Raw genomic sequence first — 13,737 nt, forward strand, 5'->3', positions numbered from 1 at the left:
GCCACAGATTTTCCAGTCTGTCCCCCTAATTATTGAGTCTCATCTCTCTCACTAGCGTTCTGTCTAACTACACCCTTCCCTGCTGAGCCTCATATCTGGTCACAGTGCCACAGACCTGATTGCTGCTGCTGCTGTCCGAAGGTTTCACCCCCTTCCACATTGGTAACCAAACAATAGGCACAGGGGAACCTTGCACAGTCTCTCTATTCCTCTCACCTTTTCTGATGGCCACCCAAATACCTGCTGCCTACACTTTTTTTCTTTCTGATTTCATTTATCTTCTTCTACTTATATTTTATCCAATCAAATAATTTATGGTGAATTAGCCTTCATCTTCATCCACTTCTTCCCTGGTGCCATCCAGATATCCCTGGTCACATTCCTATTGTTCCCCTCACTGCTTTCACCACAACATAAAATGTGCTTTGTCTGCAGATTCTCCTAATTCTGATGAAAAGTCATCAACCAGAATCAGTGATTTTGTTTCTCTCTTCACTGGTGTTGTCCAAGCATTTTCTATTTCCATTACTATATCTTATTGCTCTGTTTTTCTTCCAGAAAAATGGTAAGAATGAGAAAAAATGTTAAGGAAGGAATTGCAGATGCTGGTTTAAACTGAAGATAGACACAAAAAAGCTGGCGTAACTCAGCGGGACGGGCAGCATCTCTGGAGAGAAGGAATGGGTGACGTTTCGAATCAAGACCCTTCTTCATTTGGTTAAAAAAATATTAAGATGATTTATTACCTAAATGAGACTGAATGAAATGCTATAATGTGGTCCAACCTACTGCCACCCTGCCTGTCCCCAATCTTTCTCCTGGGCTTGTAGCAAGAGGGCATAAATAAAAAATGAGGACGTTTAAAGTGAATCTGAGGGGACAAAAAAATTCTGTTAGAATGGTTGGAGTCTGGAACTCTCTGCCTAAGATAGTGGTTGATGCAGGTAGTCTCACAAAAAATAAGAATCATCCAGACGACATTTGGACTACCAAAGCAGAGCAGAATATGGACCAAATGCAGGTAAATGGGGTTAGTGTAGGTAAGTACAATGGTTGGTATGAGAATGGTGGACTAAATGGCATGTTGCTATGCTATATGACCCTGGCTCTAAGTTGCATTCAAAATTTGCCCCTCACCTTCAAATGATTATATAAATTTAATAACCTGCTTTTTGAGGAGAAAATCAACAAGGAGAAAACACCCCAAAATGTTTAAAAAATTGGTAAACATGGTAGATACGTTTTTATTTTAAATATTGATATTAGAGTAGAAGCATACAATTAGATAAGCTAGTCAAATAAATTACACAACAATTATTTCCAAGGATGACAAATACCAATTTACAGTGCTTGTTATGCTCTCAATTAAGCTTCAGATAGATTTTTTTATTGAGAGCAATGTTAAAATGGTAAATCCATTGTGTTATTATGATTTCAATCATTTGCTTGTCTGAAAACGGTTGTAATTTTGCTTAAAATTAATGATGCCTTAGGGGTGTGGCCTGAATTAGCATCTTGGTTGATGACCTCAGTCTTCAAGGGACTACTAATTACAGCAGCAAAAGGCTGTTGGTGCTTCACAACCAACCAGGAATGGAATTCTGATTGCTGTATTGTAAGTAAAGCCGTAGTCTTCACAACAGTATTCAATAATAATCCAGTCTCCTGAAAAGCCACAGACTGCACAACCTTTGTTTCTTTCTGGAAATTGAGTGCAGAGGTGCAAGTGCATCACATTATATGAAAAAGCATACAGTTTCTGTCACAATCTACTATATGTGCAATTTGTATTTGGAAAATAAAATATATTTTTTATTATTTTAGGGGAAAATTCCTCATCTACTTTTCCTTCAGCCCATAGAGTAGCCTGAGCATGGCAAACATAGGGACAATTGTAGACCTACCTTACAATATCCTGCCAAGGGATTTTGCTCTGGTTCTGAGGTTTCCTTGCCAATGTTATTATATTTGAATCCTATTTGTGGTGTTTACATTTTAGGTCTTTGGAGACGTTTAAATTAATATTCTTTGTGATATTACCTTATTCAATGGTTCTTTATGTACTGAGATACAGTGCATTTATTTTTCTGCATACAGCTCAGTAAACTATTACCATACATAAATACAATCCCATATAGTGTGTATAGAAATAGCCTTCTGAGACCATTTGCAAGGGTCATCAGATTTTGGCACCATTTTCAAAGTCCAAGCTGCAGTTGGGCATAAAAGACGTCGTCTTAATCCGTATTGTCCAGCGAACTGTTGTCCCTCTCCTCGCAAAGGCATCATTCAGCCTTTGAGTTCCAAGGGAGCCTCGCGTAGCCGACCTTGAGGGCGCTGAAACAAGACCCCGGTTACCCTTACCGGCCCTTTGTTGTTTGCGTCATTAATGTACAGTATAACTGAATTGGATTCAGCACTTTGAAATATTTGGAAATTAATGGAACTATTCATTGAGACGTCTTACGAGTACCAATCTTTAGAGATTTAGCATGGAAACAGGCCCTTCAGCCCACCAGGTCCTTCCGCACAGACCACTGATCACCACGTACACAAACACTATCCTACACACTAGGGACAATTTACAATTTTACAAAGCCAATTAACCTACAAACCTGTACGTCTTTGGAGTGTGGGAGAAAACCGGAGCACCTGGAGAAAACCCCCGCAGTCACAGGGAGAATGTGCAAACTCCATACAGAGAACACTCGCCGCTGTAAGGCACCAACTCTACCACTGTGCCACTGTGCCACCCCATGTGCTGCATTATGTGGTCCTCAAAATACCACAGGCAGTCCATGAAGGAAAATGAGGCACTCCTGCATTATGCTTCAGTCTCAATCGAACACTGAACCTGATAAGTGGCAAATGCATGCATAAGGGCTGAGAGGGAGGCAATGTTAAGTAGATTGAAGGGCCTATCTCACTTAGCGATTTTTTCGGCGAATGCCGGCGTCATATCAGCGTCGCCAAAAGATTTTGAACATTTCAAAATCCAGAGGCAACAAAATGTTGTGACATTTGAAAAAACACTGCGCATCATACATCATCACGTTGCGTCATGCCGCATCACGCCACAAATGTTTCGATGACCTGATACTTCAATCAGTGATGCCGGCAGTCGCCAAAAAAAAATCGCCAAGTGGGTCCAAAGACGTACAGATTTGTAGGTTAATTGGCTTTGTAAAATTGTAAATTGTCCCTAGTGTGTAGGATAATGTTTGTGTACGAGGTGACCAGTGGTCTGTGCGGAAGGACCTGGTGGGCTGAAGGGCCTGTTTCCATGCTAAATCTCTAAAGATTGGTACTCATAAGAAGTCTCAATGAATGGTTCCATTAATTTCCAAATATTTCAAAGTGCTGAATCCAATTCTGTAGGATAGAAAACTTCAAATTTGAAAGACACCGGGAGCTTAAGTTCAGTTCAGAATTGTATTGTACAACAGGCTTTCAAAAATTCTGCTTCGGTTAGGAAGGATGTTACATTTAGTGTCAAGGGACCAGTGAGAGAGACAATGATGAAGGCTTTGGCATTTAGTTAGAAAAGATATAACTCTTCCAAGATTGAATTTCCGACACCTTAGAAGTTGGCTAGATTTAATAAAATTTTGCAGGTGGAGTGAGCTGAAATCAGCATATGGAGACTAACCACATGAACAAAGGAGTACTTCAGTGTTAGATCTTTGAAAGTTAATGAAGATGGTGCAAAGGAAGAAACAGAAGCTGTTGTTGATCTGGTAATTATCGAGATGCGCTTTTAGGCAGGCATAGAATATGTGGGTTACACAGAAAAGCTGGAGAAACTCAGCGGGTGCAGCAGCATCTATGGAGCGAAGGAAATAGGCAACGTTTCGGGCCGAAACCCTTCTTCAGACTGATCAGGGGTGGGGGTGGGTGGGGACAAGAAAGGGAAAAGGAGGAGTAGCCGGAAGGCTGGAGGGTGGGAGGAGACAGCAGGGGAGCTGAGGAAGGGGAGGAGACAGCAAGGACTAACAGAATTGGGAGAAGTCGATGTTCATGCCCCCGGGGTGCAGACTCCCCAAACGGAATATGAGGTGCTGTTCCTCCAATTTCCGGTGCTGCTCGCTGTGGCCATGGAGGAGACCCAGGACAGAGAGGTCGGAGACGGAGTGGGAGGGGGAGTTGAAGTGCTGAGCCACCGGGAGGTCAGCTAGGTTATTGCGGACCGAGCGGAGGTGTTCGGCGAAACGATCGCCCAACCTCCGCTTGGTCTCACCGATATAGATCTGCTGACATCTAGAGCAGCGGACGCAATAGATGAGGTTGGAAGAGATGCAGGTAAACCTCTGTCGCACCTGGAACGATTGCTTGGGTCCCTGAAAGGAGTTGAGGGGGGAGGTAAAGGGACAAGTGTTGCATCTGCTGCGGCCGCAAGGGAAAGTGCCCGGGGAGGGGGTGGACCGAGAGGGAAGGGAAGAATTGACAAGGGAGTTATGGAGGGAGCGGTCTTTGCGGAAGGCAGATATGGGGGGAGATGGGAAGATGTGGCCAGTAGTGGGGTCACGTTGGAGGTGGCGAAACTGACGGAGGATTATTTTTTGTATGTGAAAAATTGTATTCTCCGTCAGTTTCGCCACCTCCAACGTGACCCCACTACTGGCCACATCTTCCCATCTCCCCCCATATCTGCCTTCCGCAAAGACCGCTCCCTCCATAACTCCCTTGTCAATTCTTCCCTTCCCTCTCGGTCCACCCCCTCCCCGGGCACTTTCCCTTGCGGCCGCAGCAGATGCAACACTTGTCCCTTTACCTCCCCCCTCAACTCCTTTCAGGGACCCAAGCAATCGTTCCAGGTGCGACAGAGGTTTACCTGCATCTCTTCCAACCTCATCTATTGCGTCCGCTGCTCTAGATGTCAGCAGATCTATATCGGTGAGACCAAGCGGAGGTTGGGCGATCGTTTCGCCGAACACCTCCGCTCGGTCCGCAATAACCTAGCTGACCTCCCGGTGGCTCAGCACTTCAACTCCCCCTCCCACTCCGTCTCCGACCTCTCTGTCCTGGGTCTCCTCCATGGCCACAGCGAGCAGCACCGGAAATTGGAGGAACAGCACCTCATATTCCGTTTGGGGAGTCTGCACCCCGGGGGCATGAACATCGACTTCTCCCAATTCTGTTAGTCCTTGCTGTCTCCTCCCCTTCCTCAGCTCCCCTGCTGTCTCCTCCCACCCTCCAGCCTTCCGGCTACTCCTCCTTTTCCCTTTCTTGTCCCCACCCCTGATCAGTCTGAAGAAGGGTTTCGGCCCGAAACGTTGCCTATTTCCTTCGCTCCATAGATGCTGCTGCACCCGCTGAGTTTCTCCAGCTTTTCTGTGTAACCTTCGATTCTCCAGCATCTGCAGTTCCCTCTTTAACATAGAATATGTGGGAATGATCTCCTTGAGCTGATTTTATCATATAGATTATATTAAGCAAATCTTATTCAAAGAAAACAAGAAATTAGAATGTGACCGAGATAAAATTTAAGATAAAGGAAATTTAGGAAAGTGACAGGTAGAAATTATTTCCACAAAAATAACCAACATTTTAAATAATCTTTAGGTATTAAATGGATACCACTCCAAGATTCACAAACTATTTGATGAAGATAATGAATGTATTCTAATATAGGGATGGATTTATTATCCTCCATCAATTACAAAAATTTTATAATTCCATGGTGCTATCAGAGAGGGTAAACTAAACCAAGCACCAGCCATTTAAAGACTGGTTCAAATTGAGTTGAATTGCTTCTGCTGTGTTTAGTTTAGTTTAAAAGAAGGTAGACACAAAATGCTGGAGTAACTCAGCGGGACAGGTAGCATCTCTAGAGAGAAGGAATGGGTGACGTTTCGGGTCAAGACCCTACTAGTGTAGTTTAGCTTAGAGATGCAGCAGCGAAACAGGCCTTTTGGCCCACCAGTTCCGCGCCAACCAGCAATCCCCACACATTAACACTATCCTACACACACTAGGGACAATTTACATTGACAGGAAGTGACACAGCTGGCATCCTGGTGCCATCGCAACAACCTGGAGCTCAATGCTCTTAAGACAGTGGAATTGATTGTGGACTTTACGAGAGCTCCCCCTCCCCTCACCCCTTTCACCATCAACAACACCACAGTCACATCTGTGGAGTCTTTTAAGTTCCTGGGAACCATCATCTCCAATGGGGGGGCCACCATGGGCACAACATCTTAAATGGGGGGCCACCATCGACTCCACAGTCCAAAAGGCACAACAGAGAATGTACTTCCTGCGGCAGCTGAGGAAACTCAATGATGGACCAATTATACACGGCCATCATAGAGTCTGTCCTCACCTTCTCCATCATGATTTGGCTCAGCCACCAAGGACAACATCCAGAGGCTGCAGCAAATCGTCCAATCAGCTGAGAAGGTTGTTGGCTTCAACCTTCCCTCCATTGACAAACTGTACACTGAAAGGGCCAGGAAGCAAGCGGGTAAGATCATCTCTGGCCCCTCTCATGCTGGCCACAAACTCTTTGAATCAATTCCCTCCGGACTGTCAAAGCTGCCACAGCCAGACATAAAAACTGCGTTTTTCCACGAGTAGTAGCTCTACTCAGTAACCAAAAATCTGTAGCCTGCTTTTGCCGTGGTATTTTATTTAATTCACATGTTTAATCGATAATGTTTTATTATTAATGTTTAATGTTTTATGTGTCATTCTTAATTGTCACTGAATGTCGTTGTCACTTGCGAGCGGAGCATCAAGGCAAATTCCTTGTATGTGAACATACTTGGCCAATAAACTTATTCATTCATTCATACATTCATTCATTCCAAGCCAATTTACCTACATACCTGTATGTCTGGAGTGTGAGAGGAAACCTAAGATCTCGAAGAAAACCCACGCAGGTTACGGGGAGAACGTACAAACTCCATACAGACAGCACCTACAGGTATAGTCTTAATCGAACCCGGCACTGCAAGTGCTGTAAGGCAGCAACTCTACCGCTGCGCCATCGTACCTGCATATTGTATTTGTGAGGACAACTCATAGTCAGACATTCTTTTTTTTTTTTAATTTGTATCAAGGGGTGGGAGATTGCAACCTGCACGTGGTCAACCCTGTTTCGACGAATGCAATCAACCTGGCGTGCACAAACAGAAGATCAAATAGAACAAGTTGTATTACAACTTTAGGTTGTGCACGCCATACACAAGAAGAACTTGTGTCAAGGAGATAAATATATCCAATACAATTGAAAGTGACATTTGCTGAGGTTGAAATGTTGAGGCTTTGTCTTGATTGGCTTCAGCAAGGAGGCTGAGCACCGATAAGGTAAAATCTTTTATTTTCAACTGTAGTCTTAGTGGTATAGAGGTGCCAGTTAGGGCAGTAGATTGCCCCTCCTGCAGGATGTGGGAAATGGAATGAGAAATAGATTAAGCCCGGCCCATCAAGGGCACAGCTCTCCCCATCATCAAAAGCATCTACATCAGCATAAGGATTCCCTCTATCATCAGGGATCCCCACAGGGATTTACTTGCTGCGCAAAGCCAAGCTGACTATCTCCAACTGGTCCTTGCCTTTACAAATGCTGCTAAATCCTATATTTCAGAATTCCCTCCAGCTAAACGCTATTTGGCAAAAAGGTGGTGAACGTTGGATCATCAATTTCTGCAATCAATATTTTTTTTGTTAAGAAGGATGAGAGGATAAGGATCTCATATGGATATGGACAACAGGTAGTGTGTAAGAAGGAACTGCACATGCTGGTTTAATCCAAAGATAGATACAAAAAGCTGTAGTAACTCAGTGGGACAGGCAGCATCTCTGGAGAGAAGGAATGGGTGACGAGACCCATTTGGGTGGAGACCCTTCTTCAGACTGGTTAGGCATAAGGGAAATGAGAGAAATAGACGGTGATTTGGAGAGATAAAGATCAATGAATAAAAGATATGCAAAAAAAACGATGATAAAGGAAACAGGCCATTGTTAGCTGTTTGTAGGGTGAAAATAAGAAGCTAGTGTGACTTGGGTGGGGGAGGGATAGAGAGAGAGGGAATGCTGCCTGAAGTGAGGGAAATCAGATCCAGATTCAGATTCAGATTCAATTTAATTGTCAGTGTACAGTACAGAGACAACGAAATGCATTTAGCATCTCCCTTGAAGAGCGACACATAGAGAACGATTTGAATGGGTGACGAGACCCATTGTGGGATTGGGTCACCGAGGAGCCCCTTCTTCCTCGACCTGCTGGTTCGGCATACGGAGGACCTGTAATGAGAGTAAACATAGGTTTGGGGTGAGAGATTGCTGAGCGATCCGCAGACAGCTTGCAATGGATCAAAAGTGGCACCGGTGATGCGTTGGACAAAAAACCCTCGCGATGCCTTCCGGTCGGAGACAGAGCAGAGAAGTTGCCATACCATACTGTGATGCAGTTGGTAAGGATGCTCTCGATGGTGCAGCGGTAGAAGTTCACCAGGATCTGTTTAGCAGATTTCTTAGGGTGAAAATAAGAAGAGACGTGTGAGCCTTGGGTGGGGGATTGGGATAGAGAGTCATTGGTGAATTAACTGCCTGAAGTGCTAGAAAACAATATTCATCCACAATATTCATACCGCTGGGCTGTAAGCTCCCCTAGCAAAATATGAGATGCTGTTCCTCCAATTTACGTTTAGCCTCACTCTGACAATGGAGGAGAACAAGGACAGAAAGGACTGTGGAAATGGGAAGGAAAATTAAAGTTTCCAGCAAACGGGAGATCAGGTTGGTTCAGGCGGGCTGAGCGATGGTGTTCCGTGAAACGATTGCCCAGTCTGCGTTTGGTCTTGTTGATGTATTAGAGTCCACTTCCTACTATGCAGGGAGAGGGGGGAGAAGGGGGGGAGAAAAGGGGCGGATCAAATTTTCGTCGATCATAGAATTACTCATTACAGAGCGTGAGAAATTTGTGATCAGCGTTAGAGCCTGAGAATTTGGCCAAATTTTTTTTTTCCTTTTTTTTTTTCTTCTTTTCCTCTCCCTCTCCCTCATATATATATATATACACCATTGGGTCCTATGTTCACACGGGAGGGCTGGTTCCTTGACGCAATATTCCACCTCTCCACCAATTCCAATATTGGCTGCCAGTGGGGGCTTTCTGGAGCGCTGGTATGGGTGTTGTTGGCTGCAGGGACTACTGGTCTCCAGAGGGCTAGTATGGACATTGTGGGCCAAATGGATTCTTGTGGTGACAGCTCAGTCCCTCAAGCCTGATGTGCTGAAAGCTCACTCACGGCTGGTGGGCTGGCAGTTGACTCACGGCTATTCCTTGAAATTCCATTTCAAGCAGAGTGCAAGGCCACCAAATACAAATCCATTTTCCTACCATTTCAAGCAGGGTGCAAGGCCACCAAATTCGTGCAGTTTCTTACCTCTTTGAGCAGGGTGCAAGGCCACAAAATTCAAGTGCAGTTTCATACCACTTCAAGCAGGGTGCAAGGCCAACAAATTCAGGTTCAGTTTCCTACCACTTCAAGCAGGGTGCAAGGCCACCAAATTCAAGTGCAGTTTCCAACCACTTCAAGCAGGGTGCAAAGCCACCAAATTCAAGTGCAGTTGCATTCCATTTCAAGGAGGGTGCAAGGCCACCAAATTCAAATGCAGTTTCATACCATTTCATGTAGGGTGCAACAACACCACATTCAAATGCAGTTTCACACCATTTCATGCAGGGTGCAAGGCCACCACATTCAAATGCAGTTTCATACTATTTCAAGCAGGGTGAAACCACCTTAAAACCACACAAAACACCACACTCACAGTTCAGTAGACATTCAGTGTGTTCAGTTGATGCTCAGACAGTCGTGACTTCTCCCTCCCCCATCATGCAGAGACTGAGCCACACCCACACTTCCGGGTTCTATAATCCCTCCCCCTCCCACCAGAGAAGGTGTGGCCTTCATGGCATGATTGACAGGAGAGAGATACTCAACACGTTTTTAAACACTAATAACACTTTTGTTTTTCATTGATGGGAAGATGAGCGGAGGGGGATTGAGCAAGATGGCCAAAAATCACAGCCGTACATGATAGCGTTTTATCCAAAATCAATATAGTGCAAACAGTGTCAAGTTTAGATAAATAACCATTTGCAGGCAGTGCCTTTTCACTTCGACCCATACCCCCCCAAACAACCATTTGCAGGCAGTGCCTTTTTACTTCAAACCAACCATATTTTCATTTTCAAACCACATTAAGGGCACTCACAGTTGAGTAGACATGTGTTCAGCGTTATTCAGAGCTCAGAGAGACGTGATCCTCTGGCTTCCTCCATCTTGCAGAGACTGAGTGAGGCACACCACTTCCTGGTTTTCAAGTCCCTCCAGCGGGGCAGCAGAGAGAATGGCAAATTTAAAAAAAACATTAATATCTCTCTGATTTTTCATCGATGGGAAAATTCCTCTGGTCCCGGAAGGCGGAGGGGAGCTCTGAGCGAGGTGGCCAAAAATGAGGTGGCGGCGTTCTCTCGGAAATCACAGCAGTGTGCCAAAAGCGGTCAAGATCAGACTTGTAGTAATATAGATAGACAGATAGACAGATAGATAGATATATGCATAACAGCATGAATTATAATCTGATTTCCATTCATGAATAGGGTGATTTCACCAAAGGTCAAATGAGTGTAGATCCTATCATTATTGACTTACTTTTGATGAAATTCAGCGAGCAAACGCGATAATTCCCAATATTTTGGACCTTTAAATCTCCACGGCAAATGTCTGCTAAGCACTTCCGCTGGATTGGCACCTTCAGTTCCCTCTTGTAATTACCTTACTTTCTATCTTTTTTTTGCCTGAAAATTTAGGTCGCTGTGCTTCACGGTCACCCCGACTAGCACAGAAAATTTCAGCTCAAAAATCGGCCGTTTTCCATGTTTTTAACGGGTGTGAAAGTGCGTGTTTCCCCATTCACTAACATGTACCGAAGTGACATATGTCCTCCAGTTAAATTTTTCGGTCACGTGAGGGGGGAATCTACGCTCATTTGACCTTTGGTGAAATCACCCTATATACTAAGGTCATTCATGTTGATCAGAGCTTAGCACTACTGTGGAATGTAGTTAGGAATGTAATCTAGCCTAACTATACGTAATCCAATTTAAAGCATAAATGTTAGATTCAAGTGTAAATTAAAAACATAGAAACATAAAAACATAGAAATTAGGTGCAGGAGTAGGCCATTCGGCCCTTCGAGCCTGCACCGCCATTCATGTGATCATGGCTGATCATCCAACTCAGTATCCCGTACCTGCCTTCTCTCCATACCCCCTGATCCCCTTAGCCACAAGGGCCACATCTAACTCCCTCTTAAATATAGCCAATGAACTGGCCTCAACTACCCTCTGTGGCAGAGAGTTCCAGAGATTCATCACTCTCTGTGTGAAAAAAGTTCTTCTCATCTCGGTTTTAAAGGATTTCCCCTTTATCCTTAAGCTGTGACCCCTTGTCCTGGACTTCATTAACATCGGGAACAATCTTCCTGCATCTAGCCTGTCCAACCCCTTAAAAGACTCGCTACAGTATGCACTAGTTTACACAATTTCAAGTTGAAAAATGCAAAGGCTCCCTACCCTACCCTATAGGTGGGCTGAATGGCCTGTTTCAGTGGGAATAACTTTGAGATGTGTTTCCTACAGAATAGGGAATATAACTTTTTATGGTTTGTCCAGCCTAATTCTTATTTGGGCGTTGATTGTGACGGAAATCCGTGTTTTGGTGTACTTTGAAGTAAAACGACCAATTTTTTAAATCTTTCTGCTTATATTTGTTGTAGATGTAAACACATAATTTGGTGAATACAGTATGTTATTCTACCTGGAGGCCAAAACTCACTGAAGTTTTATCGATCACAACACGGTTTGTTGATCACATTCCCATTAGGGAATTCCCATCAGTCTGAAGAAGGGTTTCGGCCCGAAACGTCGCCTATTTCCTTCGCTCCATAGATGCTGCTGCACCCGCTGAGTTTCTCCAGCTTTTCTGTGTAACCTTCCCATTAGGGAATGGCTTCTTGCAATTTATGGGACATTCCGATAGTTCGCCTTCGTTTTGCCAAAAATCAAATTACATTTAAGTTTCTTTATTTAAAAAAAAAATCCCACCACTTGGAACAGATGTGTCTTCACCAAAGCAGTTATTTCACTGCGAGGCTCAGATAATCTTACTTGTGTTTATTTTTTGTCGGGAATAACAAAGCGTGCTTGGTTCACAGACCTGTTGTTAGGTAGAAACATACTGAAGGGGAAACAAACAAGCGGCGTCGCAGATACGAGAGGGTGAGAGAGTGAGTGAGTGCGAGCGAGCCTGGGTCGGGTGGGAGCAGCGGAACTGTTGTTGGTGGAGATTGTTGCAGGCGGAAGGCGGGCGGGCGGCGCGGAGTCTGCGGAGTGGAGGCGCTGGTCGGTTGGAAAAATTAAATCACTGGAAAAGGAGACGAAGCGGCCGAGAGCCGGCGGCGGCGGCGGGAGCAGCGATGGTGAGTGTCGGGGCTGGCGGCGCAGGGTGGTGGCGGCAGCGAGGGCGCGTTGCAGGTTGCAGGCTCCCGGCCTGATTCGCCCTGACTCACGGTGGCTGGAGCCGCTCACTCACTCACTCGCTCACTAACCCGCTCGTCACAGGCCGGGCCGCCGCCGCCGCCGCCATGTTGTGCGCGGCAGCTCCCCAACTCCCAGCACCGCTGATGCCGATGCTGATGCCGCCACCGCCCGGCCCAGCCCGGCCCGGCCCGCAGTGTCGCAGGCGTTAATTTGCGGAGTTGGGTGGGAGGTTTGCGAACGGTTGACGCGCTGGTTGTTAAACGGCCCGAGAGGGGAGCGGGGGAAAGAGAAAGTGAGCGAGCGAAGGAACGGCTGCCTGGGGAGGGCAGGAGGAAGCGTAGGCCCAGGCCTCCCTCGTGTTTGTGGCGCATTCATAAGGAGGAAGCGAGAGGCCTCCTGTGGCTCGTTTCCCACAGATTGCGGGGATCCCGCGGGGCCAAAGGCCAAGAGTCCGTCCAAGAGTCGCCGCCACGGTTTCCGGTGACTCGGCGCTTTGGGTCTTTGTGCGAGAATTAGCCGCGGGTCGACACCTGCTCCCAGCTCCGCTTCCCTTCCCTTCCCTCCTCCAACACTTTGTGTTTTACAATTAATGTCTGCTTGCGGCCTCGTTCAGTCAAATGGCTCGGGGTTTTCCAAATGGAAGTGAACCGTGGCTTTGCAATCAGTTTTTAAACGGATATTTGAACGCTCCCGAAACTCACGTAGTTGTCGGAATAAATTGTGGCAGGAAGAGTTCGACTGTTTATTATCATGCCCGGAAACATTTTTTAAATCTCATTCTCGGAGACTTCGGGATCGCTTTCCACAAAACAGTCCAGAGTTTCCCTAATAGTACTGGCGTATATATGAGACACAAGAAACTAGAAGCTGGAGTATTGCGCACAACAAAGTACTGGAGGAACTCGGGGTCAGGGACGGAATGGAAAGGCGCTCTTTCGAGTTGGGACCCATCTGAAGACTACTATCATATGCGGGATCATTATTGTTTTTAACTCTTTAAATAATTAAGCGGGTGGATATAAATGGAATGGTTGTTGGTTTAATCTTTCTACTGTGTGGTGATGGAAGTAATGTTAGCCACGGTTAAAAATTATACTGCTTATAACTTTATTTAACTTGTTCATTATCTAGGCAATGTAATTACATGTTTTGTACTTGAGTGAAACTACCAGTATCCA

At 45.4% G+C, this 13,737-nt stretch overlaps 1 protein-coding gene across 1 annotated transcript in view; it reads left to right on the forward strand.

The window, feature by feature from the left end:
- The first annotated feature begins 12,340 nt into the window (after positions 1-12,340).
- Positions 12,341-13,737, forward strand: part of cul1b (cullin 1b) — an 86,697-nt gene continuing 85,300 nt past the window's right edge. Inside the window, exon 1 of the mRNA XM_055657036.1 lies at positions 12,341-12,498. The gene's annotated coding sequence lies outside the window, so the exon portion shown is untranslated. The remainder of the gene's footprint in view (positions 12,499-13,737) is intronic.

This window comes from Leucoraja erinacea, chromosome 2, assembly GCF_028641065.1.
Source record: "Leucoraja erinacea ecotype New England chromosome 2, Leri_hhj_1, whole genome shotgun sequence".
Taxonomy (NCBI): Eukaryota; Metazoa; Chordata; class Chondrichthyes; order Rajiformes; family Rajidae; genus Leucoraja; species Leucoraja erinaceus.